This window comes from Alnus glutinosa, chromosome 12 (genome assembly GCF_958979055.1).
Source record: "Alnus glutinosa chromosome 12, dhAlnGlut1.1, whole genome shotgun sequence".
Lineage (NCBI taxonomy): Eukaryota > Viridiplantae > Streptophyta > Magnoliopsida > Fagales > Betulaceae > Alnus > Alnus glutinosa.
Window position 1 is genome coordinate 13,293,434 of NC_084897.1, and position 23,574 is coordinate 13,317,007.

The following is a 23,574-nucleotide window of genomic DNA, read 5'->3' on the forward strand; positions in this document are numbered from 1 at the left end:
TTACTTTTTTCAATTATTTTTTTGCCGTTATTTATTATTATTTTATTTTTTGCGCCGGTGAGGGGAAGGCTCTTTCCGGCGCGCACGCGATGGCCATCTAGCGGAGCTGGGTGAGCACATTTTCGGGCTCAAAATCCATCGTTTTGACCTCCAGGCACGCCGTTTCCATGCGTACTCTACACTGAAAGCGTTTTTAAGGAGTTTTCGGCTCATTCTATTGCAGTTAATCGTTGTATTGTGCGTTTTATTTATTGGGTGGCACGTGGACACGTCTGAGCACCGGATCCCATCACTGTGCGGGCCAGTTCAGTTAGACGAGTGAGGGTTATAAGTTTTTTGCGTGACTCTACTAACGGGTGCGATCATACCAGCACTAATGCACCGGATCCCATCAGAACTCCGCAGTTAAGCGTGCTTGGGCGAGAGTTGTACTAGGATGGGTGACCTCCTGGGAAGTCCTCGTGTTGCACCCCTCGTTTTACTTTTTTCAATTATTTTTTTGCCGTTATTTATTATTATTTTATTTTTTGCGCCGGTGAGGGGAAGGCTCTTTCCGGCGCGCACGCGATGGCCACCTAGCGGAGCTGGGTGAGCACATTTTCGGGCTCAAAATCCATCGTTTTGACCTCCAGGCACGCCGTTTCCATGCGTACTCTACACTGAAAGCGTTTTTAAGGAGTTTTCGGCTCATTCTATTGCATTTAATCGTTGTATTGTGCGTTTTCTTTATTGGGTGGCACGTGGACACGTCTGAGCACCGGATCCCATCACTGTGCGGGCCAGTTCAGTTAGACGAGTGAGGGTTATAAGTTTTTTGCGTGACTCTACTAACGGGTGCGATCATACCAGCACTAATGCACCGGATCCCATCAGAACTCCACAGTTAAGCGTGGTTGGGCGAGAGTAGTACTAGGATGGGTGACCTCCTGGGAAGTCCTCGTGTTGCACCCCTCGTTTTACTTTTTTCAATTATTTTTTTGCCGTTATTTATTATTATTTTATTTTTTGCGCCGGTGAGGGGAAGGCTCTTTCCGGCGCGCACGCGATGGCCACCTAGCGGAGCTGGGTGAGCACATTTTCGGGCTCAAAATCCATCGTTTTGACCTCCAGGCACGCCGTTTCCATGCGTACTCTACACTGAAAGCGTTTTTAAGGAGTTTTCGGCTCATTCTATTGCATTTAATCGTTGTATTGTGCGTTTTCTTTATTGGGTGGCACGTGGACACGTCTGAGCACCGGATCCCATCACTGTGCGGGCCAGTTCAGTTAGACGAGTGAGGGTTATAAGTTTTTTGCGTGACTCTACTAACGGGTGCGATCATACCAGCACAAATGCACCGGATCCCATCAGAACTCCGCAGTTAAGCGTGCTTGGGCGAGAGTAGTACTAGGATGGGTGACCTCCTGGGAAGTCCTCGTGTTGCACCCCTCGTTTTACTTTTTTCAATTATTTTTTTGCCGTTATTTATTATTATTTTATTTTTTGCGCCGGTGAGGGGAAGGCTCTTTCCGGCGCGCACGCGATGGCCACCTAGCGGAGCTGGGTGAGCACATTTTCGGGCTCAAAATCCATCGTTTTGACCTCCAGGCACGCCGTTTCCATGCGTACTCTACACTGAAAGCGTTTTTAAGGAGTTTTCGGCTCATTCTATTGCAGTTAATCGTTGTATTGTGCGTTTTATTTATTGGGTGGCACGTGGACACGTCTGAGCACCGGATCCCATCACTGTGCGGGCCAGTTCAGTTAGACGAGTGAGGGTTATAAGTTTTTTGCGTGACTCTACCAACGGGTGCGATCATACCAGCACTAATGCACCGGATCCCATCAGAACTCCGCAGTTAAGCGTGCTTGGGCGAGAGTAGTACTAGGATGGGTGACCTCTTGGGAAGTCCTCGTGTTGCACCCCTCGTTTTACTTTTTTCAATTATTTTTTTGCCGTTATTTATTATTATTTTATTTTTTGCGCCGGTGAGGGGAAGGCTCTTTCCGGCGCGCACGCGATGGCCACCTAGCGGAGCTGGGTGAGCACATTTTCGGGCTCAAAATCCATCGTTTTGACCTCCAGGCACGCCGTTTCCATGCGTACTCTACACTGAAAGCGTTTTGAAGGAGTTTTCGGCTCATTCTATTGCATTTAATCGTTGTATTGTGCGTTTTATTTATTGGGTGGCACGTGGACACGTCTGAGCACCGGATCCCATCACTGTGCGGGCCAGTTCAGTTAGACGAGTGAGGGTTATAAGTTTTTTGTGTGACTCTACTAACGGGTGCGATCATACCAGCACTAATGCACCGGATCCCATCAGAACTCCGCAGTTAAGCGTGCTTGGGCGAGAGTAGTACTAGGATGGGTGACCTCTTGGGAAGTCCTCGTGTTGCACCCCTCGTTTTACTTTTTTCAATTATTTTTTTGCCGTTATTTATTATTATTTTATTTTTTGCGCCGGTGAGGGGAAGGCTCTTTCCGGCGCGCACGCGATGGCCACCTAGCGGAGCTGGGTGAGCACATTTTCGGGCTCAAAATCCATCGTTTTGACCTCCAGGCACGCCGTTTCCATGCGTACTCTACACTGAAAGCGTTTTTAAGGAGTTTTCGGCTCATTCTATTGCATTTAATCGTTGTATTGTGCGTTTTCTTTATTGGGTGGCACGTGGACACGTCTGAGCACCGGATCCCATCACTGTGCGGGCCAGTTCAGTTAGACGAGTGAGGGTTATAAGTTTTTTGCGTGACTCTACTAACGGGTGCGATCATACCAGCACTAATGCACCGGATCCCATCAGAACTCCGCAGTTAAGCATGCTTGGGCGAGAGTAGTACTAGGATGGGTGACCTCCTGGGAAGTCCTCGTGTTGCACCCCTCGTTTTACTTTTTTCAATTATTTTTTTGCCGTTATTTATTATTATTTTATTTTTTGCGCCGGTGAGGGGAAGGCTCTTTCCGGCGCGCACGCGATGGCCACCTAGCGGAGATGGGTGAGCACATTTTCGGGCTCAAAATCCATCGTTTTGACCTCCAGGCACGCCGTTTCCATGCGTACTCTACACTGAAAGCGTTTTTAAGGAGTTTTCGGCTCATTCTATTGCATTTAATCGTTGTATTGTGTGTTTTCTTTATTGGGTGGCACGTGGACACGTCTGAGCACCGGATCCCATCACTGTGCGGGCCAGTTCAGTTAGACGAGTGAGGGTTATAAGTTTTTTGCGTGACTCTACTAACGGGTGCGATCATACCAGCACTAATGCACCGGATCCCATCAGAACTCCGCAGTTAAGCGTGCTTGGGCGAGAGTAGTACTAGGATGGGTGACCTCCTGGGAAGTCCTCGTGTTGCACCCCTCGTTTTACTTTTTTCAATTATTTTTTTGCCGTTATTTATTATTATTTTATTTTTTGCGCCGGTGAGGGGAAGGCTCTTTCCGGCGCGCACGCGATGGCCACCTAGCGGAGCTGGGTGAGCACATTTTCGGGCTCAAAATCCATCGTTTTGACCTCCAGGCACGCCGTTTCCATGCGTACTCTACACTGAAAGCGTTTTTAAGGAGTTTTCGGCTCATTCTATTGCAGTTAATCGTTGTATTGTGCGTTTTATTTATTGGGTGGCACGTGGACACGTCTGAGCACCGGATCCCGTCACTGTGCGGGCCAGTTCAGTTAGACGAGTGAGGGTTATAAGTTTTTTGCGTGACTCTACCAACGGGTGCGATCATACCAGCACTAATGCACCGGATCCCATCAGAACTCCGCAGTTAAGCGTGCTTGGGCGAGAGTAGTACTAGGATGGGTGACCTCTTGGGAAGTCCTCGTGTTGCACCCCTCGTTTTACTTTTTTCAATTATTTTTTTGCCGTTATTTATTATTATTTTATTTTTTGCGCCGGTGAGGGGAAGGCTCTTTCCGGCGCGCACGCGATGGCCACCTAGCGGAGCTGGGTGAGCACATTTTCGGGCTCAAAATCCATCGTTTTGACCTCCAGGCACGCCGTTTCCATGCGTACTCTACACTGAAAGCGTTTTTAAGGAGTTTTCGGCTCATTCTATTGCATTTAATCGTTGTATTGTGCGTTTTATTTATTGGGTGGCACGTGGACACGTCTGAGCACCGGATCCCATCACTGTGCGGGCCAGTTCAGTTAGACGAGTGAGGGTTATAAGTTTTTTGTGTGACTCTACTAACGGGTGCGATCATACCAGCACTAATGCACCGGATCCCATCAGAACTCCGCAGTTAAGCGTGCTTGGGCGAGAGTAGTACTAGGATGGGTGACCTCTTGGGAAGTCCTCGTGTTGCACCCCTCGTTTTACTTTTTTCAATTATTTTTTTGCCGTTATTTATTATTATTTTATTTTTTGCGCCGGTGAGGGGAAGGCTCTTTCCGGCGCGCACGCGATGGCCACCTAGCGGAGCTGGGTGAGCACATTTTCGGGCTCAAAATCCATCGTTTTGACCTCCAGGCACGCCGTTTCCATGCGTACTCTACACTGAAAGCGTTTTTAAGGAGTTTTCGGCTCATTCTATTGCATTTAATCGTTGTATTGTGCGTTTTCTTTATTGGGTGGCACGTGGACACGTCTGAGCACCGGATCCCATCACTGTGCGGGCCAGTTCAGTTAGACGAGTGAGGGTTATAAGTTTTTTGCGTGACTCTACTAACGGGTGCGATCATACCAGCACTAATGCACCGGATCCCATCAGAACTCCGCAGTTAAGCATGCTTGGGCGAGAGTAGTACTAGGATGGGTGACCTCCTGGGAAGTCCTCGTGTTGCACCCCTCGTTTTACTTTTTTCAATTATTTTTTTGCCGTTATTTATTATTATTTTATTTTTTGCGCCGGTGAGGGGAAGGCTCTTTCCGGCGCGCACGCAATGGCCACCTAGCGGAGATGGGTGAGCACATTTTCGGGCTCAAAATCCATCGTTTTGACCTCCAGGCACGCCGTTTCCATGCGTACTCTACACTGAAAGCGTTTTTAAGGAGTTTTCGGCTCATTCTATTGCATTTAATCGTTGTATTGTGCGTTTTCTTTATTGGGTGGCACGTGGACACGTCTGAGCACCGGATCCCATCACTGTGCGGGCCAGTTCAGTTAGACGAGTGAGGGTTATAAGTTTTTTGCGTGACTCTACTAACGGGTGCGATCATACCAGCACTAATGCACCGGATCCCATCAGAACTCCGCAGTTAAGCGTGCTTGGGCGAGAGTAGTACTAGGATGGGTGACCTCCTGGGAAGTCCTCGTGTTGCACCCCTCGTTTTACTTTTTTCAATTATTTTTTTGCCGTTATTTATTATTATTTTATTTTTTGCGCCGGTGAGGGGAAGGCTCTTTCCGGCGCGCACGCGATGGCCACCTAGCGGAGCTGGGTGAGCACATTTTCGGGCTCAAAATCCATCGTTTTGACCTCCAGGCACGCCGTTTCCATGCGTACTCTACACTGAAAGCGTTTTTAAGGAGTTTTCGGCTCATTCTATTGCAGTTAATCGTTGTATTGTGCGTTTTATTTATTGGGTGGCACGTGGACACGTCTGAGCACCGGATCCCATCACTGTGCGGGCCAGTTCAGTTAGACGAGTGAGGGTTATAAGTTTTTTGCGTGACTCTACTAACGGGTGCGATCATACCAGCACTAATGCACCGGATCCCATCAGAACTCCGCAGTTAAGCGTGCTTGGGCGAGAGTAGTACTAGGATGGGTGACCTCCTGGGAAGTCCTCGTGTTGCACCCCTCGTTTTACTTTTTTCAATTATTTTTTTGCCGTTATTTATTATTATTTTATTTTTTGCGCCGGTGAGGGGAAGGCTCTTTCCGGCGCGCACGCGATGGCCACCTAGCGGAGCTGGGTGAGCACATTTTCGGGCTCAAAATCCATCGTTTTGACCTCCAGGCACGCCGTTTCCATGCGTACTCTACACTGAAAGCGTTTTTAAGGAGTTTTCGGCTCATTCTATTGCATTTAATCGTTGTATTGTGTGTTTTCTTTATTGGGTGGCACGTGGACACGTCTGAGCACCGGATCCCATCACTGTGCGGGCCAGTTCAGTTAGACGAGTGAGGGTTATAAGTTTTTTGCGTGACTCTACTAACGGGTGCGATCATACCAGCACTAATGCACCGGATCCCATCAGAACTCCGCAGTCAAGCGTGCTTGGGCGAGAGTAGTACTAGGATGGGTGACCTCCTGGGAAGTCCTCGTGTTGCACCCCTCGTTTTACTTTTTTCAATTATTTTTTTGCCGTTATTTATTATTATTTTATTTTTTGCGCCGGTGAGGGGAAGGCTCATTCCGGCGCGCACGCGATGGCCACCTAGCGGAGCTGGGTGAGCACATTTTCGGGCTCAAAATCCATCGTTTTGACCTCCAGGCACGCCGTTTCCATGCGTACTCTACACTGAAAGCGTTTTTAAGGAGTTTTCGGCTCATTCTATTGCAGTTAATCGTTGTATTGTGCGTTTTATTTATTGGGTGGCACGTGGACACGTCTGAGCACCGGATCCCATCACTGTGCGGGCCAGTTCAGTTAGACGAGTGAGGGTTATAAGTTTTTTGCGTGACTCTACCAACGGGTGCGATCATACCAGCACTAATGCACCGGATCCCATCAGAACTCCGCAGTTAAGCGTGCTTGGGCGAGAGTAGTACTAGGATGGGTGACCTCTTGGGAAGTCCTCGTGTTGCACCCCTCGTTTTACTTTTTTCAATTATTTTTTTGCCGTTATTTATTATTATTTTATTTTTTGCGCCGGTGAGGGGAAGGCTCTTTCCGGCGCGCACGCGATGGCCACCTAGCGGAGCTGGGTGAGCACATTTTCGGGCTCAAAATCCATCGTTTTGACCTCCAGGCACGCCGTTTCCATGCGTACTCTACACTGAAAGCGTTTTTAAGGAGTTTTCGGCTCATTCTATTGCATTTAATCGTTGTATTGTGCGTTTTATTTATTGGGTGGCACGTGGACACGTCTGAGCACCGGATCCCATCACTGTGCGGGCCAGTTCAGTTAGACGAGTGAGGGTTATAAGTTTTTTGTGTGACTCTACTAACGGGTGCGATCATACCAGCACTAATGCCCCGGATCCCATCAGAACTCCGCAGTTAAGCGTGCTTGGGTGAGAGTAGTACTAGGATGGGTGACCTCCTGGGAAGTCCTCGTGTTGCACCCCTCGTTTTACTTTTTTCAATTATTTTTTTGCCGTTATTTATTATTATTTTATTTTTTGCGCCGGTGAGGGGAAGGCTCTTTCCGGCGCGCACGCGATGGCCACCTAGCGGAGCTGGGTGAGCACATTTTCGGGCTCAAAATCCATCGTTTTGACCTCCAGGCACGCCGTTTCCATGCGTACTCTACACTGAAAGCGTTTTTAAGGAGTTTTCGGCTCATTCTATTGCAGTTAATCGTTGTATTGTGCGTTTTATTTATTGGGTGGCACGTGGACACGTCTGAGCACCGGATCCCATCACTGTGCGGGCCAGTTCAGTTAGACGAGTGAGGGTTATAAGTTTTTTGCGTGACTCTACCAACGGGTGCGATCATACCAGCACTAATGCACCGGATCCCATCAGAACTCCGCAGTTAAGCGTGCTTGGGCGAGAGTAGTACTAGGATGGGTGACCTCTTGGGAAGTCCTCGTGTTGCACCCCTCGTTTTACTTTTTTCAATTATTTTTTTGCCGTTATTTATTATTATTTTATTTTTTGCGCCGGTGAGGGGAAGGCTCTTTCCGGCGCGCACGCGATGGCCACCTAGCGGAGCTGGGTGAGCACATTTTCGGGCTCAAAATCCATCGTTTTGACCTCCAGGCACGCCGTTTACATGCGTACTCTACACTGAAAGCGTTTTTAAGGAGTTTTCGGCTCATTCTATTGCATTTAATCGTTGTATTCTGCGTTTTCTTTATTGGGTGGCACGTGGACACGTCTGAGCACCGGATCCCATCACTGTGCGGGCCAGTTCAGTTAGACGAGTGAGTGTTATAAGTTTTTTGCGTGACTCTACTAACGGGTGCGATCATACCAGCACTAATGCACCGGATCCCATCAGAACTCCGCAGTTAAGCGTGGTTGGGCGAGAGTAGTACTAGGATGGGTGACCTCCTGGGAAGTCCTCGTGTTGCACCCCTCGTTTTACTTTTTTCAATTATTTTTTTGCCGTTATTTATTATTATTTTATTTTTTGCGCCGGTGAGGGGAAGGCTCTTTCCGGCGCGCACGCGATGGCCACCTAGCGGAGCTGGGTGAGCACATTTTCGGGCTCAAAATCCATCGTTTTGACCTCCAGGCACGCCGTTTCCATGCGTACTCTACACTGAAAGCGTTTTTAAGGAGTTTTCGGCTCATTCTATTGCATTTAATCGTTGTATTGTGCGTTTTATTTATTGGGTGGCACGTGGACACGTCTGAGCACCGGATCCCATCACTGTGCGGGCCAGTTCAGTTAGACGAGTGAGGGTTATAAGTTTTTTGTGTGACTCTACTAACGGGTGCGATCATACCAGCACTAATGCACCGGATCCCATCAGAACTCCGCAGTTAAGCGTGCTTGGGCGAGAGTAGTACTAGGATGGGTGACCTCCTGGGAAGTCCTCGTGTTGCACCCCTCGTTTTACTTTTTTCAATTATTTTTTTGCCGTTATTTATTATTATTTTATTTTTTGCGCCGGTGAGGGGAAGGCTCTTTCCGGCGCGCACGCGATGGCCACCTAGCGGAGCTGGGTGAGCACATTTTCGGGCTCAAAATCCATCGTTTTGACCTCCAGGCACGCCGTTTCCACGCGTACTCTACACTGAAAGCGTTTTTAAGGAGTTTTCGGCTCATTCTATTGCAGTTAATCGTTGTATTGTGCGTTTTATTTATTGGGTGGCACGTGGACACGTCTGAGCACCGGATCCCATCACTGTGCGGGCCAGTTCAGTTAGACGAGTGAGGGTTATAAGTTTTTTACGTGACTCTACCAACGGGTGCGATCATACCAGCACTAATGCACCGGATCCCATCAGAACTCCGCAGTTAAGCGTGCTTGGGCGAGAGTAGTACTAGGATGGGTGACCTCTTGGGAAGTCCTCGTGTTGCACCCCTCGTTTTACTTTTTTCAATTATTTTTTTGCCGTTATTTATTATTATTTTATTTTTTGCGCCGGTGAGGGGAAGGCTCTTTCCGGCGCGCACGCGATGGCCACCTAGCGGAGCTGGGTGAGCACATTTTCGGGCTCAAAATCCATCGTTTTGACCTCCAGGCACGCCGTTTCCATGCGTACTCTACACTGAAAGCGTTTTTAAGGAGTTTTCGGCTCATTCTATTGCATTTAATCGTTGTATTGTGCGTTTTATTTATTGGGTGGCACGTGGACACGTCTGAGCACCGGATCCCATCACTGTGCGGGCCAGTTCAGTTAGACGAGTGAGGGTTATAAGTTTTTTGTGTGACTCTACTAACGGGTGCGATCATACCAGCACTAATGCACCGGATCCCATCAGAACTCCGCAGTTAAGCGTGCTTGGGCGAGAGTAGTACTAGGATGGGTGACCTCCTGGGAAGTCCTCGTGTTGCACCCCTCGTTTTACTTTTTTCAATTATTTTTTTGCCGTTATTTATTATTATTTTATTTTTTGCGCCGGTGAGGGGAAGGCTCTTTCCGGCGCGCACGCGATGGCCACCTAGCGGAGCTGGGTGAGCACATTTTCGGGCTCAAAATCCATCGTTTTGACCTCCAGGCACGCCGTTTCCACGCGTACTCTACACTGAAAGCGTTTTTAAGGAGTTTTCGGCTCATTCTATTGCAGTTAATCGTTGTATTGTGCGTTTTATTTATTGGGTGGCACGTGGACACGTCTGAGCACCGGATCCCATCACTGTGCGGGCCAGTTCAGTTAGACGAGTGAGGGTTATAAGTTTTTTGCGTGACTCTACCAACGGGTGCGATCATACCAGCACTAATGCACCGGATCCCATCAGAACTCCGCAGTTAAGCGCGCTTGGGCGAGAGTAGTACTAGGATGGGTGACCTCTTGGGAAGTCCTCGTGTTGCACCCCTCGTTTTACTTTTTTCAATTATTTTTTTGCCGTTATTTATTATTATTTTATTTTTTGCGCCGGTGAGGGGAAGGCTCTTTCCGGCGCGCACGCGATGGCCACCTAGCGGAGCTGGGTGAGCACATTTTCGGGCTCAAAATCCATCGTTTTGACCTCCAGGCACGCCGTTTCCATGCGTACTCTACACTGAAAGCGTTTTTAAGGAGTTTTCGGCTCATTCTATTGCATTTAATCGTTGTATTGTGCGTTTTCTTTATTGGGTGGCACGTGGACACGTCTGAGCACCGGATCCCATCACTGTGCGGGCCAGTTCAGTTAGACGAGTGAGGGTTATAAGTTTTTTGCGTGACTCTACTAACGGGTGCGATCATACCAGCACTAATGCACCGGATCCCATCAGAACTCCGCAGTTAAGCGTGCTTGGGCGAGAGTAGTACTAGGATGGGTGACCTCCTGGGAAGTCCTCGTGTTGCACCCCTCGTTTTACTTTTTTCAATTATTTTTTTGCCGTTATTTATTATTATTTTATTTTTTGCGCCGGTGAGGGGAAGGCTCTTTCCGGCGCGCACGCGATGGCCACCTAGCGGAGCTGGGTGAGCACATTTTCCGGCTCAAAATCCATCGTTTTGACCTCCAGGCACGCCGTTTCCATGCGTACTCTACACTGAAAGCGTTTTTAAGGAGTTTTCGGCTCATTCTATTGCAGTTAATCGTTGTATTGTTCGTTTTATTTATTGGGTGGCACGTGGACACGTCTGAGCACCGGATCCCATCACTGTGCGGGCCAGTTCAGTTAGACGAGTGAGGGTTATAAGTTTTTTGCGTGACTCTACCAACGGGTGCGATCATACCAGCACTAATGCACCGGATCCTATCAGAACTCCGCAGTTAAGCGTGCTTGGGCGAGAGTAGTACTAGGATGGGTGACCTCCTGGGAAGTCCTCGTGTTGCACCCCTCGTTTTACTTTTTTCAATTATTTTTTTGCCGTTATTTATTATTATTTTATTTTTTGCGCCGGTGAGGGGAAGGCTCTTTCCGGCGCGCACGCGATAGCCACCTAGCGGAGCTGGGTGAGCACATTTTCGGGCTCAAAATCCATCGTTTTGACCTCCAGGCACGCCGTTTCCATGCGTACTCTACACTGAAAGCGTTTTTAAGGAGTTTTCGGCTCATTCTATTGCATTTAATCGTTGTATTGTGCGTTTTATTTATTGGGTGGCACGTGGACACGTCTGAGCACCGGATCCCATCACTGTGCGGGCCAGTTCAGTTAGACGAGTGAGGGTTATAAGTTTTTTGCGTGACTCTACCAACGGGTGCGATCATACCAGCACTAATGCACCGGATCCCATCAGAACTCCGCAGTTAAGCGTGCTTGGGCGAGAGTAGTACTAGGATGGGTGACCTCTTGGGAAGTCCTCGTGTTGCACCCCTCGTTTTACTTTTTTCAATTATTTTTTTGCCGTTATTTATTATTGTTTTATTTTTTGCGCCGGTGAGGGGAAGGCTCTTTCCGGCGCGCACGCGATGGCCACCTAGCGGAGCTGGGTGAGCACATTTTCGGGCTCAAAATCCATCGTTTTGACCTCCAGGCACGCCGTTTCCATGCGTACTCTACACTGAAAGCGTTTTTAAGGAGTTTTCGGCTCATTCTATTGCATTTAATCGTTGTATTGTGCGTTTTCTTTATTGGGTGGCACGTGGACACGTCTGAGCACCGGATCCCATCACTGTGCGGGCCAGTTCAGTTAGACGAGTGAGGGTTATAAGTTTTTTGCGTGACTCTACTAACGGGTGCGATCATACCAGCACTAATGCACCGGATCCCATCAGAACTCCGCAGTTAAGCGTGCTTGGGCGAGAGTAGTACTAGGATGGGTGACCTCCTGGGAAGTCCTCGTGTTGCACCCCTCGTTTTACTTTTTTCAATTATTTTTTTGCCGTTATTTATTATTATTTTATTTTTTGCGCCGGTGAGGGGAAGGCTCTTTCCGGCGCGCACGCGATGGCCACCTAGCGGAGCTGGGTGAGCACATTTTCGGGCTCAAAATCCATCGTTTTGACCTCCAGGCACGCCGTTTCCATGCGTACTCTACACTGAAAGCGTTTTTAAGGAGTTTTCGGCTCATTCTATTGCATTTAATCGTTGTATTGTGCGTTTTATTTATTGGGTGGCACGTGGACACGTCTGAGCACCGGATCCCATCACTGTGCGGGCCAGTTCAGTTAGACGAGTGAGGGTTATAAGTTTTTTGCGTGACTCTACCAACGGGTGCGATCATACCAGCACTAATGCACCGGATCCCATCAGAACTCCGCAGTTAAGCATGCTTGGGCGAGAGTAGTACTAGGATGGGTGACCTCCTGGGAAGTCCTCGTGTTGCACCCCTCGTTTTACTTTTTTCAATTATTTTTTTGCCGTTATTTATTATTATTTTATTTTTTGCGCCGGTGAGGGGAAGGCTCTTTCCGGCGCGCACGCGATGGCCACCTAGCCGAGCTGGGTGAGCACATTTTCGGGCTCAAAATCCATCGTTTTGACCTCCAGGCATGCCGTTTCCATGCGTACTCTACACTGAAAGCGTTTTTAAGGAGTTTTCGGCTCATTCTATTGCATTTAATCGTTGTATTGTGCGTTTTATTTATTGGGTGGCACGTGGACACGTCTGAGCACCGGATCCCATCACTGTGCGGGCCAGTTCAGTTAGACGAGTGAGGGTTATAAGTTTTTTGCGTGACTCTACCAACGGGTGCGATCATACCAGCACTAATGCACCGGATCCCATCAGAACTCCGCAGTTAAGCGTGCTTGGGCGAGAGTAGTACTAGGATGGGTGACCTCCTGGGAAGTCCTCGTGTTGCACCCCTCGTTTTACTTTTTTCAATTATTTTTTTGCCGTTATTTATTATTATTTTATTTTTTGCGCCGGTGAAGGGAAGGCTCTTTCCGGCGCGCACGCGATGGCCACCTAGCCGAGCTGGGTGAGCACATTTTCGGGCTCAAAATCCATCGTTTTGACCTCCAGGCACGCCGTTTCCATGCGTACTCTACACTGAAAGCGTTTTTAAGGAGTTTTCGGCTCATTCTATTGCATTTAATCGTTGTATTGTGCGTTTTATTTATTGGGTGGCACGTGGACACGTCTGAGCACCGGATCCCATCACTGTGCGGGCCAGTTCAGTTAGACGAGTGAGGGTTATAAGTTTTTTGCGTGACTCTACTAACGGGTGCGATCATACCAGCACTAATGCACCGGATCCCATCAGAACTCCGCAGTTAAGCGTGCTTGGGCGAGAGTAGTACTAGGATGGGTGACCTCCTGGGAGGTCCTCGTGTTGCACCCCTCGTTTTACTTTTTTCAATTATTTTTTTGCCGTTATTTATTATTATTTTATTTTTTGCGCCGGTGAGGGGAAGGCTCTTTCCGGCGCGCACGCGATGGCCACCTAGCCCAGCTGGGTGAGCACATTTTCGGGCTCAAAATCCATCGTTTTGACCTCCAAGCACGCCGTTTCCATGCGTACTCTACACTGAAAGCGTTTTTAAGGAGTTTTCGGCTCATTCTATTGCAGTTAATCGTTGTATTGTGCGTTTTATTTATTGGGTGGCACGTGGACACGTCTGAGCACCGGATCCCATCACTGTGCGGGCCAGTTCAGTTAGACGAGTGAGGGTTATAAGTTTTTTGCGTGACTCTACCAACGGGTGCGATCATACCAGCACTAATGCACCGGATCCCATCAGAACTCCGCAGTTAAGCGTGCTTGGGCGAGAGTAGTACTAGGATGGGTGACCTCCTGGGAAGTCCTCGTGTTGCACCCCTCGTTTTACTTTTTTCAATTATTTTTTTGCCGTTATTTATTATTATTTTAGTTTTTGCGCCGGTGAGGGGAAGGCTCTTTCCGGCGCGCACGCGATGGCCACCTAGCGGAGCTGGGTGAGCACATTTTCGGGCTCAAAATCCATCGTTTTGACCTCCAGGCACGCCGTTTCCATGCGTACTCTACACTGAAAGCGTTTTTAAGGAGTTTTCGGCTCATTCTATTGCATTTAATCGTTGTATTGTGCGTTTTATTTATTGGGTGGCACGTGGACACGTCTGAGCACCGGATCCCATCACTGTGCGGGCCAGTTCAGTTAGACGAGTGAGGGTTATAAGTTTTTTGCGTGACTCTACCAACGGGTGCGATCATACCAGCACTAATGCACCGGATCCCATCAGAACTCCGCAGTTAAGCGTGCTTGGGCGAGAGTAGTACTAGGATGGGTGACCTCCTGGGAAGTCCTCGTGTTGCACCCCTCGTTTTACTTTTTTCAATTATTTTTTTGCCGTTATTTATTATTATTTTATTTTTTGCGCCGGTGAGGGGAAGGCTCTTTCCGGCGCGCACGCGATGGCCACCTAGCGGAGCTAGGTGAGCACATTTTCGGGCTCAAAATCCATCGTTTTGACCTCCAGGCACGCCGTTTCCATGCGTACTCTACACTGAAAGCGTTTTTAAGGAGTTTTCGGCTCATTCTATTGCATTTAATCATTGTATTGTGCGTTTTATTTATTAGGTGGCACGTGGACACGTCTGAGCACCGGATCGCATCACTGTGCGGGCCAGTTCAGTTAGACGAGTGAGGGTTATAAGTTTTTTGCGTGACTCTACCAACGGGTGCGATCATACCAGCACTAATGCACCGGATCCCATCAGAACTCCGCAGTTAAGCGTGCTTGGGCGAGAGTAGTACTAGGATGGGTGACCTCCTGGGAAGTCCTCGTGTTGCACCCCTCGTTTTACTTTTTTCAATTATTTTTTTGCCGTTATTTATTATTATTTTATTTTTTGCGCCGGTGAGGGGAAGGCTCTTTCCGGCGCGCACGCGATGGCCACCTAGCGGAGCTGGGTGAGCACATTTTCGGGCTCAAAATCCATCGTTTTGACCTCCAGGCACGCCGTTTCCATGCGTACTCTACACTGAAAGCGTTTTTAAGGAGTTTTCGGCTCATTCTATTGCATTTAATCGTTGTATTGTGCGTTTTATTTATTGGGTGGCACGTGGACACGTCTGAGCACCGGATCCCATCACTGTGCGGGCCAGTTCAGTTAGACGAGTGAGGGTTATAAGTTTTTTGCGTGACTCTACTAACGGGTGCGATCATACCAGCACTAATGCACCGGATCCCATCAGAACTCCGCAGTTAAGCGTGCTTGGGCGAGAGTAGTACTAGGATGGGTGACCTCCTGGGAAGTCCTCGTGTTGCACCCCTCGTTTTACTTTTTTCAATTATTTTTTTGCCGTTATTTATTATTATTTTATTTTTTGCGCCGGAGAGGGGAAGGCTCTTTCCGGCGCGCACGCGATGGCCACCTAGCGGAGCTAGGTGAGCACATTTTCGGGCTCAAAATCCATCGTTTTGACCTCCAGGCACGCCGTTTCCATGCGTACTCTACAATGAAAGCGTTTTTAAGGTGTTTTCGGCTCATTCTATTGCATTTAATCGTTGTATTGTGCGTTTTATTTATTAGGTGGCACGTGGACACGTCTGAGCACCGGATCGCATCACTGTGCGGGCCAGTTCAGTTAGACGAGTGAGGGTTATAAGTTTTTTGCGTGACTCTACCAACGGGTGCGATCATACCAGCACTAATGCACCGGATCCCATCAGAACTCCGCAGTTAAGCGTGCTTGGGCGAGAGTAGTACTAGGATGGGTGACCTCCTGGGAAGTCCTCGTGTTGCACCCCTCGTTTTACTTTTTTCAATTATTTTTTTGCCGTTATTTATTATTATTTTATTTTTTGCGCCGGTGAGGGGAAGGCTCTTTCCGGCGCGCACGCGATGGCCACCTAGCGGAGCTGGGTGGGCACATTTTCGGGCTCAAAATCCATCGTTTTGACCTCCAGGCACGCCGTTTCCATGCGTACTCTACACTGAAAGCGTTTTTAAGGAGTTTTCGGCTCATTCTATTGCATTTAATCGTTGTATTGTGCGTTTTATTTATTGGGTGGCACGTGGACACGTCTGAGCACCGGATCCCATCACTGTGCGGGCCAGTTCAGTTAGACGAGTGAGGGTTATAAGTTTTTTGCGTGACTCTACCAACGGGTGCGATCATACCAGCACTAATGCACCGGATCCCATCAGAACTCCGCAGTTAAGCGTGCTTGGGCGAGAGTAGTACTAGGATGGGTGACCTCCTGGGAAGTCCTCGTGTTGCACCCCTCGTTTTACTTTTTTCAATTATTTTTTTGCCGTTATTTATTATTATTTTATTTTTTGCGCCGGTGAGGGGAAGGCTCTTTCCGGCGCGCACGCGATGGCCACCTAGCGGAGCTGGGTGAGCACATTTTCGGGCTCAAAATCCATCGTTTTGACCTCCAGGCACGCCGTTTCCATGCGTACTCTACACTGAAAGCGTTTTTAAGGAGTTTTCGGCTCATTCTATTGCATTTAATCGTTGTATTGTGTGTTTTATTTATTGGGTGGCACGTGGACACGTCTGAGCACCGGATCCCATCACTGTGCGGGCCAGTTCAGTTAGACGAGTGAGGGTTATAAGTTTTTTGCGTGACTCTACCAACGGGTGCGATCATACCAGCACTAATGCACCGGATCCCATCAGAACTCCGCAGTTAAGCGTGCTTGGGCGAGAGTAGTACTAGGATGGGTGACCTCCTGGGAAGTCCTCGTGTTGCACCCCTCGTTTTACTTTTTTCAATTATTTTTTTGCCGTTATTTATTATTATTTTATTTTTTGCGCCGGTGAGGGGAAGGCTCTTTCCGGCGCGCACGCGATGGCCACCTAGCGGAGCTGGGTGAGCACATTTTCGGGCTCAAAATCCATCGTTTTGACCTCCAGGCACGCCGTTTCCATGCGTACTCTACACTGAAAGCGTTTTTAAGGAGTTTTCGGCTCATTCTATTGCATTTAATCGTTGTATTGTGCGTTTTATTTTTTGGGTGGCACGTGGACACGTCTGAGCACCGGATCCCATCACTGTGCGGGCCAGTTCAGTTAGACGAGTGAGGGTTATAAGTTTTTTGCGTGACTCTACTAACGGGTGCTATCATACCAGCACTAATGCACCGGATCCCATCAGAACTCCGCAGTTAAGCGTGCTTGGGCGAGAGTAGTACTAGGATGGGTGACCTCCTGGGAAGTCCTCGTGTTGCACCCCTCGTTTTACTTTTTTCAATTATTTTTTTGCCGTTATTTATTATTATTTTATTTTTTGCGCCGGTGAGGGGAAGGCTCTTTCCGGCGCGCACGCGATGGCCACCTAGCGGAGCTGGGTGAGCACATTTTCGGGCTCAAAATCCATCGTTTTGACCTCCAGGCACGCCGTTTCCATGCGTACTCTACACTGAAAGCGTTTTTAAGGAGTTTTCGGCTCATTCTATTGCATTTAATCGTTGTATTGTGCGTTTTATTTATTGGGTGGCACGTGGACACGTCTGAGCACCGGATCCCATCACTGTGCGGGCCAGTTCAGTTAGACGAGTGAGGGTTATAAGTTTTTTGCGTGACTCTACTAACGGGTGCGATCATACCAGCACTAATGCACCGGATCCCATCAGAACTTCGCAGTTAAGCGTGCTTGGGCGAGAGTAGTACTAGGATGGGTGACCTCCTGGGAAGTCCTCGTGTTGCACCCCTCGTTTTACTTTTTTCAATTATTTTTTTGCCGTTATTTATTGTTATTTTATTTTTTGCGCCGGTGAGGGGAAGGCTCTTTCCGGCGCGCACGCGATGGCCACCTAGCGGAGCTGGGTGAGCACATTTTCGGGCTCAAAATCCATCGTTTTGACCTCCAGGCACGCCGTTTCCATGCGTACTCTACACTGAAAGCGTTTTTAAGGAGTTTTCGGCTCATTCTATTGCATTTAATCGTTGTATTGTGTGTTTTATTTATTGGGTGGCACGTGGACACGTCTGAGCACCGGATCCCATCACTGTGCGGGCCAGTTCAGTTAGACGAGTGAGGGTTATAAGTTTTTTGCGTGACTCTACCAACGGGTGCGATCATACCAGCACTAATGCACCGGATCCCATCAGAACTCCGCAGTTAAGCGTGCTTGGGCGAGAGTAGTACTAGGATGGGTGACCTCCTGGGAAGTCCTCGTGTTGCACCCCTCGTTTTACTTTTTTCAATTATTTTTTTGCCGTTATTTATTATTATTTTATTTTTTGCGCCGGTGAGGGGAAGGCTCTTTCCGGCGCGCACGCGATGGCCACCTAGCGGAGCTGGGTGAGCACATTTTCGGGCTCAAAATCCATCGTTTTGACCTCCAGGCACGCCGTTTCCATGCGTACTCTACACTGAAAGCGTTTTTAAGGAGTTTTCGGCTCATTCTATTGCATTTAATCGTTGTATTGTGTGTTTTATTTATTGGGTGGCACGTGGACACGTCTGAGCACCGGATCCCATCACTGTGCGGGCCAGTTCAGTTAGACGAGTGAGGGTTATAAGTTTTTTGCGTGACTCTACTAACGGGTGCGATCATACCAGCACTAATGCACCGGATCCCATCAGAACTCCGCAGTTAAGCGTGCTTGGGCGAGAGTAGTACTAGGATGGGTGACCTCCTGGGAAGTCCTCGTGTTGCACCCCTCGTTTTACTTTTTTCAATTATTTTTTTGCCGTTATTTATTATTATTTTATTTTTTGCGCCGGTGAGGGGAAGGCTCTTTCCGGCGCACACGCGATGGCCACCTAGCGGAGCTGGGTGAGCACATTTTCGGGCTCAAAATCCATCGTTTTGACCTCCAGGCACGCCGTTTCCATGCGTACTCTACACTGAAAGCGTTTTTAAGGAGTTTTCGGCTCATTCTATTGCATTTAATCGTTGTATTGTGCGTTTTATTTATTGGGTGGCACGTGGACACGTCTGAGCACCGGATCCCATCACTGTGCGGGCCAGTTCAGTTAGACGAGTTAGGGTTATAAGTTTTTTGCGTGACTCTACTAACGGGTGCGATCATACCAGCACTAATGCACCGGATCCCATCAGAACTCCGCAGTTAAGCGTGCTTGGGCGAGAGTAGTACTAGGATGGGTGACCTCCTGGGAAGTCCTCGTGTTGCACCCCTCGTTTTACTTTTTTCAATTATTTTTTTGCCGTTATTTATTATTATTTTATTTTTTGCGCCGGTGAGGGGAAGGCTCTTTCCGGCGCGCACGCGATGGCCACCTAGCGGAGCTGGGTGAGCACATTTTCGGGCTCAAAATCCATCGTTTTGACCTCCAGGCACGCCGTTTCCATGCGTACTCTACACTGAAAGCGTTTTTAAGGAGTTTTCGGCTCATTCTATTGCATTTAATCGTTGTATTGTGCGTTTTATTTATTGGGTGGCACGTGGACACGTCTGAGCACCGGATCCCATCACTGTGCGGGCCAGTTCAGTTAGACGAGTGAGGGTTATAAGTTTTTTGCGTGACTCTACTAACGGGTGCTATCATACCAGCACTAATGCACCGGATCCCATCAGAACTCCGCAGTTAAGCGTGCTTGGGCGAGAGTAGTACTAGGATGGGTGACCTCCTGGGAAGTCCTCGTGTTGCACCCCTCGTTTTACTTTTTTCAATTATTTTTTTGCCGTTATTTATTATTATTTTATTTTTTGCGCCGGTGAGGGGAAGGCTCTTTCCGGCGCGCACGCGATGGCCACCTAGCGGAGCTGGGTGAGCACATTTTCGGGCTCAAAATCCATCGTTTTGACCTCCAGGCACGCCGTTTCCATGCGTACTCTACACTGAAAGCGTTTTTTAAGGAGTTTTCGGCTCATTCTATTGCATTTAATCGTTGTATTGTGCGTTTTATTTATTGGGTGGCACGTGGACACGTCTGAGCACCGGATCCCATCACTGTGCGGGCCAGTTCAGTTAGACGAGTGAGGGTTATAAGTTTTTTGCGTGACTCTACTAACGGGTGCGATCATACCAGCACTAATGCACCGGATCCCATCAGAACTCCGCAGTTAAGCGTGCTTGGGCGAGAGTAGTACTAGGATGGGTGACCTCCTGGGAAGTCCTCGTGTTGCACCCCTCGTTTTACTTTTTTCAATTATTTTTTTGCCGTTATTTATTATTATTTTATTTTTTGCGCCGGTGAGGGGAAGGCTCTTTCCGGCGCGCACGCGATGGCCACCTAGCGGAGCTGGGTGAGCACATTTTCGGGCTCAAAATCCATCGTTTTGACCTCCAGGCACGCCGTTTCCATGCGTACTCTACACTGAAATCGTTTTTAAGGAGTTTTCGGCTCATTCTATTGCATTTAATCGTTGTATTGTGCGTTTTATTTATTGGGTGGCACGTGGACACGTCTGAGCACCGGATCCCATCACTGTGCGGGCCAGTTCAGTTAGACGAGTGAGGGTTATAAGTTTTTTGCGTGACTCTACTAACGGGTGCGATCATACCAGCACTAATGCACCGGATCCCATCAGAACTTCGCAGTTAAGCGTGCTTGGGCGAGAGTAGTACTAGGATGGGTGACCTCCTGGGAAGTCCTCGTGTTGCACCCCTCGTTTTACTTTTTTCAATTATTTTTTTGCCGTTATTTATTATTATTTTATTTTTTGCGCCGGTGAGGGGAAGGCTCTTTCCGGCGCGCACGCGATGGCCACCTAGCGGAGCTGGGTGAGCACATTTTCGGGCTCAAAATCCATCGTTTTGACCTCCAGGCACGCCGTTTCCATGCGTACTCTACACTGAAAGCGTTTTTAAGGAGTTTTCGGCTCATTCTATTGCATTTAATCGTTGTATTGTGCGTTTTATTTATTGGGTGGCACGTGGACACGTCTGAGCACCGGATCCCATCACTGTGCGGGCCAGTTCAGTTAGACGAGTGAAGGTTATAAGTTTTTTGCGTGACTCTACCAACGGGTGCGATCATACCAGCACTAATGCACCGGATCCCATCAGAACTCCGCAGTTAAGCGTGCTTGGGCGAGAGTAGTACTAGGATGGGTGACCTCCTGGGAAGTCCTCGTGTTGCACCCCTCGTTTTACTTTTTTCAATTATTTTTTTGCCGTTATTTATTATTATTTTATTTTTTGCGCCGGTGAGGGGAAGGCTCATTCCGGCGCGCACGCGATGGCCACCTAGCGGAGCTGGGTGAGCACATTTTCGGGCTCAAAATCCATCGTTTTGACCTCCAGGCACGCCGTTTCCATGCGTACTCTACACTGAAAGCGTTTTTAAGGAGTTTTCGGCTCATTCTATTGCATTTAATCGTTGTATTGTGCGTTTTATTTATTGGGTGGCACGTGGACACGTCTGAGCACCGGATCCCATCACTGTGCGGGCCAGTTCAGTTAGACGAGTGAGGGTTATAAGTTTTTTGCGTGACTCTACTAACGGGTGCGATCATACCAGCACTAATGCACCGGATCCCATCAGAACTCCGCAGTTAAGCGTGCTTGGGCGAGAGTAGTACTAGGATGGGTGACCTCCTGGGAAGTCCTCGTGTTGCACCCCTCGTTTTACTTTTTTCAATTATTTTTTTGCCGTTATTTATTATTATTTTATTTTTTGCGCCGGTGAGGGGAAGGCTCTTTCCGGCGCGCACGCGATGGCCACCTAGCGGAGCTGGGTGAGCACATTTTCGGGCTCAAAATCCATCGTTTTGACCTCCAGGCACGCCGTTTCCATGCGTACTCTACACTGAAAGCGTTTTTAAGGAGTTTTCGGCTCATTCTATTGCATTTAATCGTTGTATTGTGCGTTTTATTTATTGGGTGGCACGTGGACACGTCTGAGCACCGGATCCCATCACTGTGCGGGCCAGTTCAGTTAGACGAGTTAGGGTTATAAGTTTTTTGCGTGACTCTACTAACGGGTGCGATCATACCAGCACTAATGCACCGGATCCCATCAGAACTCCGCAGTTAAGCGTGCTTGGGCGAGAGTAGTACTAGGATGGGTGACCTCCTGGGAAGTCCTCGTGTTGCACCCCTCGTTTTACTTTTTTCAATTATTTTTTTGCCGTTATTTATTATTATTTTATTTTTTGCGCCGGTGAGGGGAAGGCTCTTTCCGGCGCGCACGCGATGGCCACCTAGCGGAGCTGGGTGAGCACATTTTCGGGCTCAAAATCCATCGTTTTGACCTCCAGGCACGCCGTTTCCATGCGTACTCTACACTGAAAGCGTTTTTAAGGAGTTTTCGGCTCATTCTATTGCATTTAATCGTTGTATTGTGTGTTTTATTTATTGGGTGGCACGTGGACACGTCTGAGCACCGGATCCCATCACTGTGCGGGCCAGTTCAGTTAGACGAGTGAGGGTTATAAGTTTTTTGCGTGACTCTACTAACGGGTGCTATCATACCAGCACTAATGCACCGGATCCCATCAGAACTCCGCAGTTAAGCGTGCTTGGGCGAGAGTAGTACTAGGATGGGTGACCTCCTGGGAAGTCCTCGTGTTGCACCCCTCGTTTTACTTTTTTCAATTATTTTTTTGCCGTTATTTATTATTATTTTATTTTTTGCGCCGGTGAGGGGAAGGCTCTTTCCGGCGCGCACGCGATGGCCACCTAGCGGAGCTGGGTGAGCACATTTTCGGGCTCAAAATCCATCGTTTTGACCTCCAGGCACGCCGTTTCCATGCGTACTCTACACTGAAAGCGTTTTTAAGGAGTTTTCGGCTCATTCTATTGCATTTAATCGTTGTATTGTGCGTTTTATTTATTGGGTGGCACGTGGACACGTCTGAGCACCGGATCCCATCACTGTGCGGGCCAGTTCAGTTAGACGAGTGAGGGTTATAAGTTTTTTGCGTGACTCTACTAACGGGTGCGATCATACCAGCACTAATGCACCGGATCCCATCAGAACTTCGCAGTTAAGCGTGCTTGGGCGAGAGTAGTACTAGGATGGGTGACCTCCTGGGAAGTCCTCGTGTTGCACCCCTCGTTTTACTTTTTTCAATTATTTTTTTGCCGTTATTTATTATTATTTTATTTTTTGCGCCGGTGAGGGGAAGGCTCATTCCGGCGCGCACGCGATGGCCACCTAGCGGAGCTGGGTGAGCACATTTTCGGGCTCAAAATCCATCGTTTTGACCTCCAGGCACGCCGTTTCCATGCGTACTCTACACTGAAAGCGTTTTTAAGGAGTTTTCGGCTCATTCTATTGCATTTAATCGTTGTATTGTGTGTTTTATTTATTGGGTGGCACGTGGACACGTCTGAGCACCGGATCCCATCACTGTGCGGGCCAGTTCAGTTAGACGAGTGAGGGTTATAAGTTTTTTGCGTGACTCTACCAACGGGTGCGATCATACCAGCACTAATGTACCGGATCCCATCAGAACTCTGCAGTTAAGCGTGCTTGGGCGAGAGTAGTACTAGGATGGGTGACCTCCTGGGAAGTCCTCGTGTTGCACCCCTCGTTTTACTTTTTTCAATTATTTTTTTGCCGTTATTTATTATTATTTTATTTTTTGCGCCGGTGAGGGGAAGGCTCATTTCGGCGCGCACGCGATGGCCACCTAGCGGAGCTGGGTGAGCACATTTTCGGGCTCAAAATCCATCGTTTTGACCTC

General features: G+C 48.5%; 49 non-coding genes across 49 annotated transcripts; all 49 read left to right on the forward strand.

Moving 5' to 3' along the window:
- The first annotated feature begins 354 nt into the window (after positions 1-354).
- On the forward strand, positions 355-473 carry LOC133853442 (5S ribosomal RNA). The gene has a single exon (XR_009896543.1). It is a non-coding gene; the product is annotated as a 5S ribosomal RNA (ribosomal RNA).
- Positions 474-832: 359 nt separating this feature from the next.
- LOC133852891 (5S ribosomal RNA) lies at positions 833-951 on the forward strand. Its single transcript, XR_009896073.1, has one exon. It is a non-coding gene; the product is annotated as a 5S ribosomal RNA (ribosomal RNA).
- Positions 952-1,310: 359 nt separating this feature from the next.
- LOC133853372 (5S ribosomal RNA) lies at positions 1,311-1,429 on the forward strand. The gene has a single exon (XR_009896475.1). It is a non-coding gene; the product is annotated as a 5S ribosomal RNA (ribosomal RNA).
- A 359-nt stretch (positions 1,430-1,788) lies between these two features.
- On the forward strand, positions 1,789-1,907 carry LOC133853333 (5S ribosomal RNA). Its single transcript, XR_009896438.1, has one exon. It is a non-coding gene; the product is annotated as a 5S ribosomal RNA (ribosomal RNA).
- A 359-nt stretch (positions 1,908-2,266) lies between these two features.
- Positions 2,267-2,385, forward strand: LOC133853334 (5S ribosomal RNA). The gene has a single exon (XR_009896439.1). It is a non-coding gene; the product is annotated as a 5S ribosomal RNA (ribosomal RNA).
- Positions 2,386-2,744: 359 nt separating this feature from the next.
- On the forward strand, positions 2,745-2,863 carry LOC133853496 (5S ribosomal RNA). The gene has a single exon (XR_009896597.1). It is a non-coding gene; the product is annotated as a 5S ribosomal RNA (ribosomal RNA).
- A 359-nt stretch (positions 2,864-3,222) lies between these two features.
- On the forward strand, positions 3,223-3,341 carry LOC133853218 (5S ribosomal RNA). Its single transcript, XR_009896328.1, has one exon. It is a non-coding gene; the product is annotated as a 5S ribosomal RNA (ribosomal RNA).
- A 359-nt stretch (positions 3,342-3,700) lies between these two features.
- Positions 3,701-3,819, forward strand: LOC133853336 (5S ribosomal RNA). The gene has a single exon (XR_009896440.1). It is a non-coding gene; the product is annotated as a 5S ribosomal RNA (ribosomal RNA).
- Positions 3,820-4,178: 359 nt separating this feature from the next.
- Positions 4,179-4,297, forward strand: LOC133853338 (5S ribosomal RNA). The gene has a single exon (XR_009896442.1). It is a non-coding gene; the product is annotated as a 5S ribosomal RNA (ribosomal RNA).
- A 359-nt stretch (positions 4,298-4,656) lies between these two features.
- On the forward strand, positions 4,657-4,775 carry LOC133853497 (5S ribosomal RNA). Its single transcript, XR_009896598.1, has one exon. It is a non-coding gene; the product is annotated as a 5S ribosomal RNA (ribosomal RNA).
- A 359-nt stretch (positions 4,776-5,134) lies between these two features.
- On the forward strand, positions 5,135-5,253 carry LOC133853219 (5S ribosomal RNA). Its single transcript, XR_009896329.1, has one exon. It is a non-coding gene; the product is annotated as a 5S ribosomal RNA (ribosomal RNA).
- Positions 5,254-5,612: 359 nt separating this feature from the next.
- LOC133853222 (5S ribosomal RNA) lies at positions 5,613-5,731 on the forward strand. The gene has a single exon (XR_009896331.1). It is a non-coding gene; the product is annotated as a 5S ribosomal RNA (ribosomal RNA).
- Positions 5,732-6,090: 359 nt separating this feature from the next.
- LOC133853434 (5S ribosomal RNA) lies at positions 6,091-6,209 on the forward strand. Its single transcript, XR_009896535.1, has one exon. It is a non-coding gene; the product is annotated as a 5S ribosomal RNA (ribosomal RNA).
- A 359-nt stretch (positions 6,210-6,568) lies between these two features.
- On the forward strand, positions 6,569-6,687 carry LOC133853339 (5S ribosomal RNA). Its single transcript, XR_009896443.1, has one exon. It is a non-coding gene; the product is annotated as a 5S ribosomal RNA (ribosomal RNA).
- A 359-nt stretch (positions 6,688-7,046) lies between these two features.
- On the forward strand, positions 7,047-7,165 carry LOC133852820 (5S ribosomal RNA). The gene has a single exon (XR_009896005.1). It is a non-coding gene; the product is annotated as a 5S ribosomal RNA (ribosomal RNA).
- Positions 7,166-7,524: 359 nt separating this feature from the next.
- Positions 7,525-7,643, forward strand: LOC133853340 (5S ribosomal RNA). Its single transcript, XR_009896444.1, has one exon. It is a non-coding gene; the product is annotated as a 5S ribosomal RNA (ribosomal RNA).
- Positions 7,644-8,002: 359 nt separating this feature from the next.
- LOC133852815 (5S ribosomal RNA) lies at positions 8,003-8,121 on the forward strand. The gene has a single exon (XR_009896001.1). It is a non-coding gene; the product is annotated as a 5S ribosomal RNA (ribosomal RNA).
- A 359-nt stretch (positions 8,122-8,480) lies between these two features.
- LOC133853223 (5S ribosomal RNA) lies at positions 8,481-8,599 on the forward strand. The gene has a single exon (XR_009896332.1). It is a non-coding gene; the product is annotated as a 5S ribosomal RNA (ribosomal RNA).
- A 359-nt stretch (positions 8,600-8,958) lies between these two features.
- LOC133853341 (5S ribosomal RNA) lies at positions 8,959-9,077 on the forward strand. Its single transcript, XR_009896445.1, has one exon. It is a non-coding gene; the product is annotated as a 5S ribosomal RNA (ribosomal RNA).
- A 359-nt stretch (positions 9,078-9,436) lies between these two features.
- Positions 9,437-9,555, forward strand: LOC133853224 (5S ribosomal RNA). The gene has a single exon (XR_009896333.1). It is a non-coding gene; the product is annotated as a 5S ribosomal RNA (ribosomal RNA).
- Positions 9,556-9,914: 359 nt separating this feature from the next.
- On the forward strand, positions 9,915-10,033 carry LOC133853526 (5S ribosomal RNA). Its single transcript, XR_009896628.1, has one exon. It is a non-coding gene; the product is annotated as a 5S ribosomal RNA (ribosomal RNA).
- Positions 10,034-10,392: 359 nt separating this feature from the next.
- Positions 10,393-10,511, forward strand: LOC133853225 (5S ribosomal RNA). Its single transcript, XR_009896334.1, has one exon. It is a non-coding gene; the product is annotated as a 5S ribosomal RNA (ribosomal RNA).
- Positions 10,512-10,870: 359 nt separating this feature from the next.
- Positions 10,871-10,989, forward strand: LOC133853510 (5S ribosomal RNA). The gene has a single exon (XR_009896611.1). It is a non-coding gene; the product is annotated as a 5S ribosomal RNA (ribosomal RNA).
- Positions 10,990-11,348: 359 nt separating this feature from the next.
- On the forward strand, positions 11,349-11,467 carry LOC133853342 (5S ribosomal RNA). Its single transcript, XR_009896446.1, has one exon. It is a non-coding gene; the product is annotated as a 5S ribosomal RNA (ribosomal RNA).
- A 359-nt stretch (positions 11,468-11,826) lies between these two features.
- Positions 11,827-11,945, forward strand: LOC133853226 (5S ribosomal RNA). Its single transcript, XR_009896335.1, has one exon. It is a non-coding gene; the product is annotated as a 5S ribosomal RNA (ribosomal RNA).
- A 359-nt stretch (positions 11,946-12,304) lies between these two features.
- LOC133853498 (5S ribosomal RNA) lies at positions 12,305-12,423 on the forward strand. The gene has a single exon (XR_009896599.1). It is a non-coding gene; the product is annotated as a 5S ribosomal RNA (ribosomal RNA).
- Positions 12,424-12,782: 359 nt separating this feature from the next.
- Positions 12,783-12,901, forward strand: LOC133853227 (5S ribosomal RNA). The gene has a single exon (XR_009896336.1). It is a non-coding gene; the product is annotated as a 5S ribosomal RNA (ribosomal RNA).
- Positions 12,902-13,260: 359 nt separating this feature from the next.
- On the forward strand, positions 13,261-13,379 carry LOC133853370 (5S ribosomal RNA). The gene has a single exon (XR_009896473.1). It is a non-coding gene; the product is annotated as a 5S ribosomal RNA (ribosomal RNA).
- A 359-nt stretch (positions 13,380-13,738) lies between these two features.
- Positions 13,739-13,857, forward strand: LOC133853228 (5S ribosomal RNA). The gene has a single exon (XR_009896337.1). It is a non-coding gene; the product is annotated as a 5S ribosomal RNA (ribosomal RNA).
- Positions 13,858-14,216: 359 nt separating this feature from the next.
- LOC133853229 (5S ribosomal RNA) lies at positions 14,217-14,335 on the forward strand. The gene has a single exon (XR_009896338.1). It is a non-coding gene; the product is annotated as a 5S ribosomal RNA (ribosomal RNA).
- A 359-nt stretch (positions 14,336-14,694) lies between these two features.
- LOC133853230 (5S ribosomal RNA) lies at positions 14,695-14,813 on the forward strand. The gene has a single exon (XR_009896339.1). It is a non-coding gene; the product is annotated as a 5S ribosomal RNA (ribosomal RNA).
- Positions 14,814-15,172: 359 nt separating this feature from the next.
- On the forward strand, positions 15,173-15,291 carry LOC133853232 (5S ribosomal RNA). The gene has a single exon (XR_009896340.1). It is a non-coding gene; the product is annotated as a 5S ribosomal RNA (ribosomal RNA).
- Positions 15,292-15,650: 359 nt separating this feature from the next.
- Positions 15,651-15,769, forward strand: LOC133853234 (5S ribosomal RNA). Its single transcript, XR_009896342.1, has one exon. It is a non-coding gene; the product is annotated as a 5S ribosomal RNA (ribosomal RNA).
- Positions 15,770-16,128: 359 nt separating this feature from the next.
- LOC133853235 (5S ribosomal RNA) lies at positions 16,129-16,247 on the forward strand. Its single transcript, XR_009896343.1, has one exon. It is a non-coding gene; the product is annotated as a 5S ribosomal RNA (ribosomal RNA).
- A 359-nt stretch (positions 16,248-16,606) lies between these two features.
- LOC133853236 (5S ribosomal RNA) lies at positions 16,607-16,725 on the forward strand. The gene has a single exon (XR_009896344.1). It is a non-coding gene; the product is annotated as a 5S ribosomal RNA (ribosomal RNA).
- Positions 16,726-17,084: 359 nt separating this feature from the next.
- On the forward strand, positions 17,085-17,203 carry LOC133853475 (5S ribosomal RNA). The gene has a single exon (XR_009896576.1). It is a non-coding gene; the product is annotated as a 5S ribosomal RNA (ribosomal RNA).
- Positions 17,204-17,562: 359 nt separating this feature from the next.
- On the forward strand, positions 17,563-17,681 carry LOC133853478 (5S ribosomal RNA). The gene has a single exon (XR_009896579.1). It is a non-coding gene; the product is annotated as a 5S ribosomal RNA (ribosomal RNA).
- A 359-nt stretch (positions 17,682-18,040) lies between these two features.
- On the forward strand, positions 18,041-18,159 carry LOC133853238 (5S ribosomal RNA). Its single transcript, XR_009896345.1, has one exon. It is a non-coding gene; the product is annotated as a 5S ribosomal RNA (ribosomal RNA).
- Positions 18,160-18,518: 359 nt separating this feature from the next.
- LOC133853239 (5S ribosomal RNA) lies at positions 18,519-18,637 on the forward strand. The gene has a single exon (XR_009896346.1). It is a non-coding gene; the product is annotated as a 5S ribosomal RNA (ribosomal RNA).
- A 359-nt stretch (positions 18,638-18,996) lies between these two features.
- Positions 18,997-19,115, forward strand: LOC133853240 (5S ribosomal RNA). Its single transcript, XR_009896347.1, has one exon. It is a non-coding gene; the product is annotated as a 5S ribosomal RNA (ribosomal RNA).
- A 359-nt stretch (positions 19,116-19,474) lies between these two features.
- Positions 19,475-19,593, forward strand: LOC133853476 (5S ribosomal RNA). The gene has a single exon (XR_009896577.1). It is a non-coding gene; the product is annotated as a 5S ribosomal RNA (ribosomal RNA).
- A 360-nt stretch (positions 19,594-19,953) lies between these two features.
- Positions 19,954-20,072, forward strand: LOC133853241 (5S ribosomal RNA). Its single transcript, XR_009896348.1, has one exon. It is a non-coding gene; the product is annotated as a 5S ribosomal RNA (ribosomal RNA).
- Positions 20,073-20,431: 359 nt separating this feature from the next.
- LOC133853479 (5S ribosomal RNA) lies at positions 20,432-20,550 on the forward strand. The gene has a single exon (XR_009896580.1). It is a non-coding gene; the product is annotated as a 5S ribosomal RNA (ribosomal RNA).
- A 359-nt stretch (positions 20,551-20,909) lies between these two features.
- LOC133853242 (5S ribosomal RNA) lies at positions 20,910-21,028 on the forward strand. Its single transcript, XR_009896349.1, has one exon. It is a non-coding gene; the product is annotated as a 5S ribosomal RNA (ribosomal RNA).
- Positions 21,029-21,387: 359 nt separating this feature from the next.
- Positions 21,388-21,506, forward strand: LOC133853243 (5S ribosomal RNA). Its single transcript, XR_009896350.1, has one exon. It is a non-coding gene; the product is annotated as a 5S ribosomal RNA (ribosomal RNA).
- Positions 21,507-21,865: 359 nt separating this feature from the next.
- On the forward strand, positions 21,866-21,984 carry LOC133853244 (5S ribosomal RNA). The gene has a single exon (XR_009896351.1). It is a non-coding gene; the product is annotated as a 5S ribosomal RNA (ribosomal RNA).
- A 359-nt stretch (positions 21,985-22,343) lies between these two features.
- LOC133853477 (5S ribosomal RNA) lies at positions 22,344-22,462 on the forward strand. Its single transcript, XR_009896578.1, has one exon. It is a non-coding gene; the product is annotated as a 5S ribosomal RNA (ribosomal RNA).
- Positions 22,463-22,821: 359 nt separating this feature from the next.
- Positions 22,822-22,940, forward strand: LOC133853480 (5S ribosomal RNA). Its single transcript, XR_009896581.1, has one exon. It is a non-coding gene; the product is annotated as a 5S ribosomal RNA (ribosomal RNA).
- Positions 22,941-23,299: 359 nt separating this feature from the next.
- On the forward strand, positions 23,300-23,418 carry LOC133853545 (5S ribosomal RNA). The gene has a single exon (XR_009896645.1). It is a non-coding gene; the product is annotated as a 5S ribosomal RNA (ribosomal RNA).
- Positions 23,419-23,574: the final 156 nt, after the last annotated feature.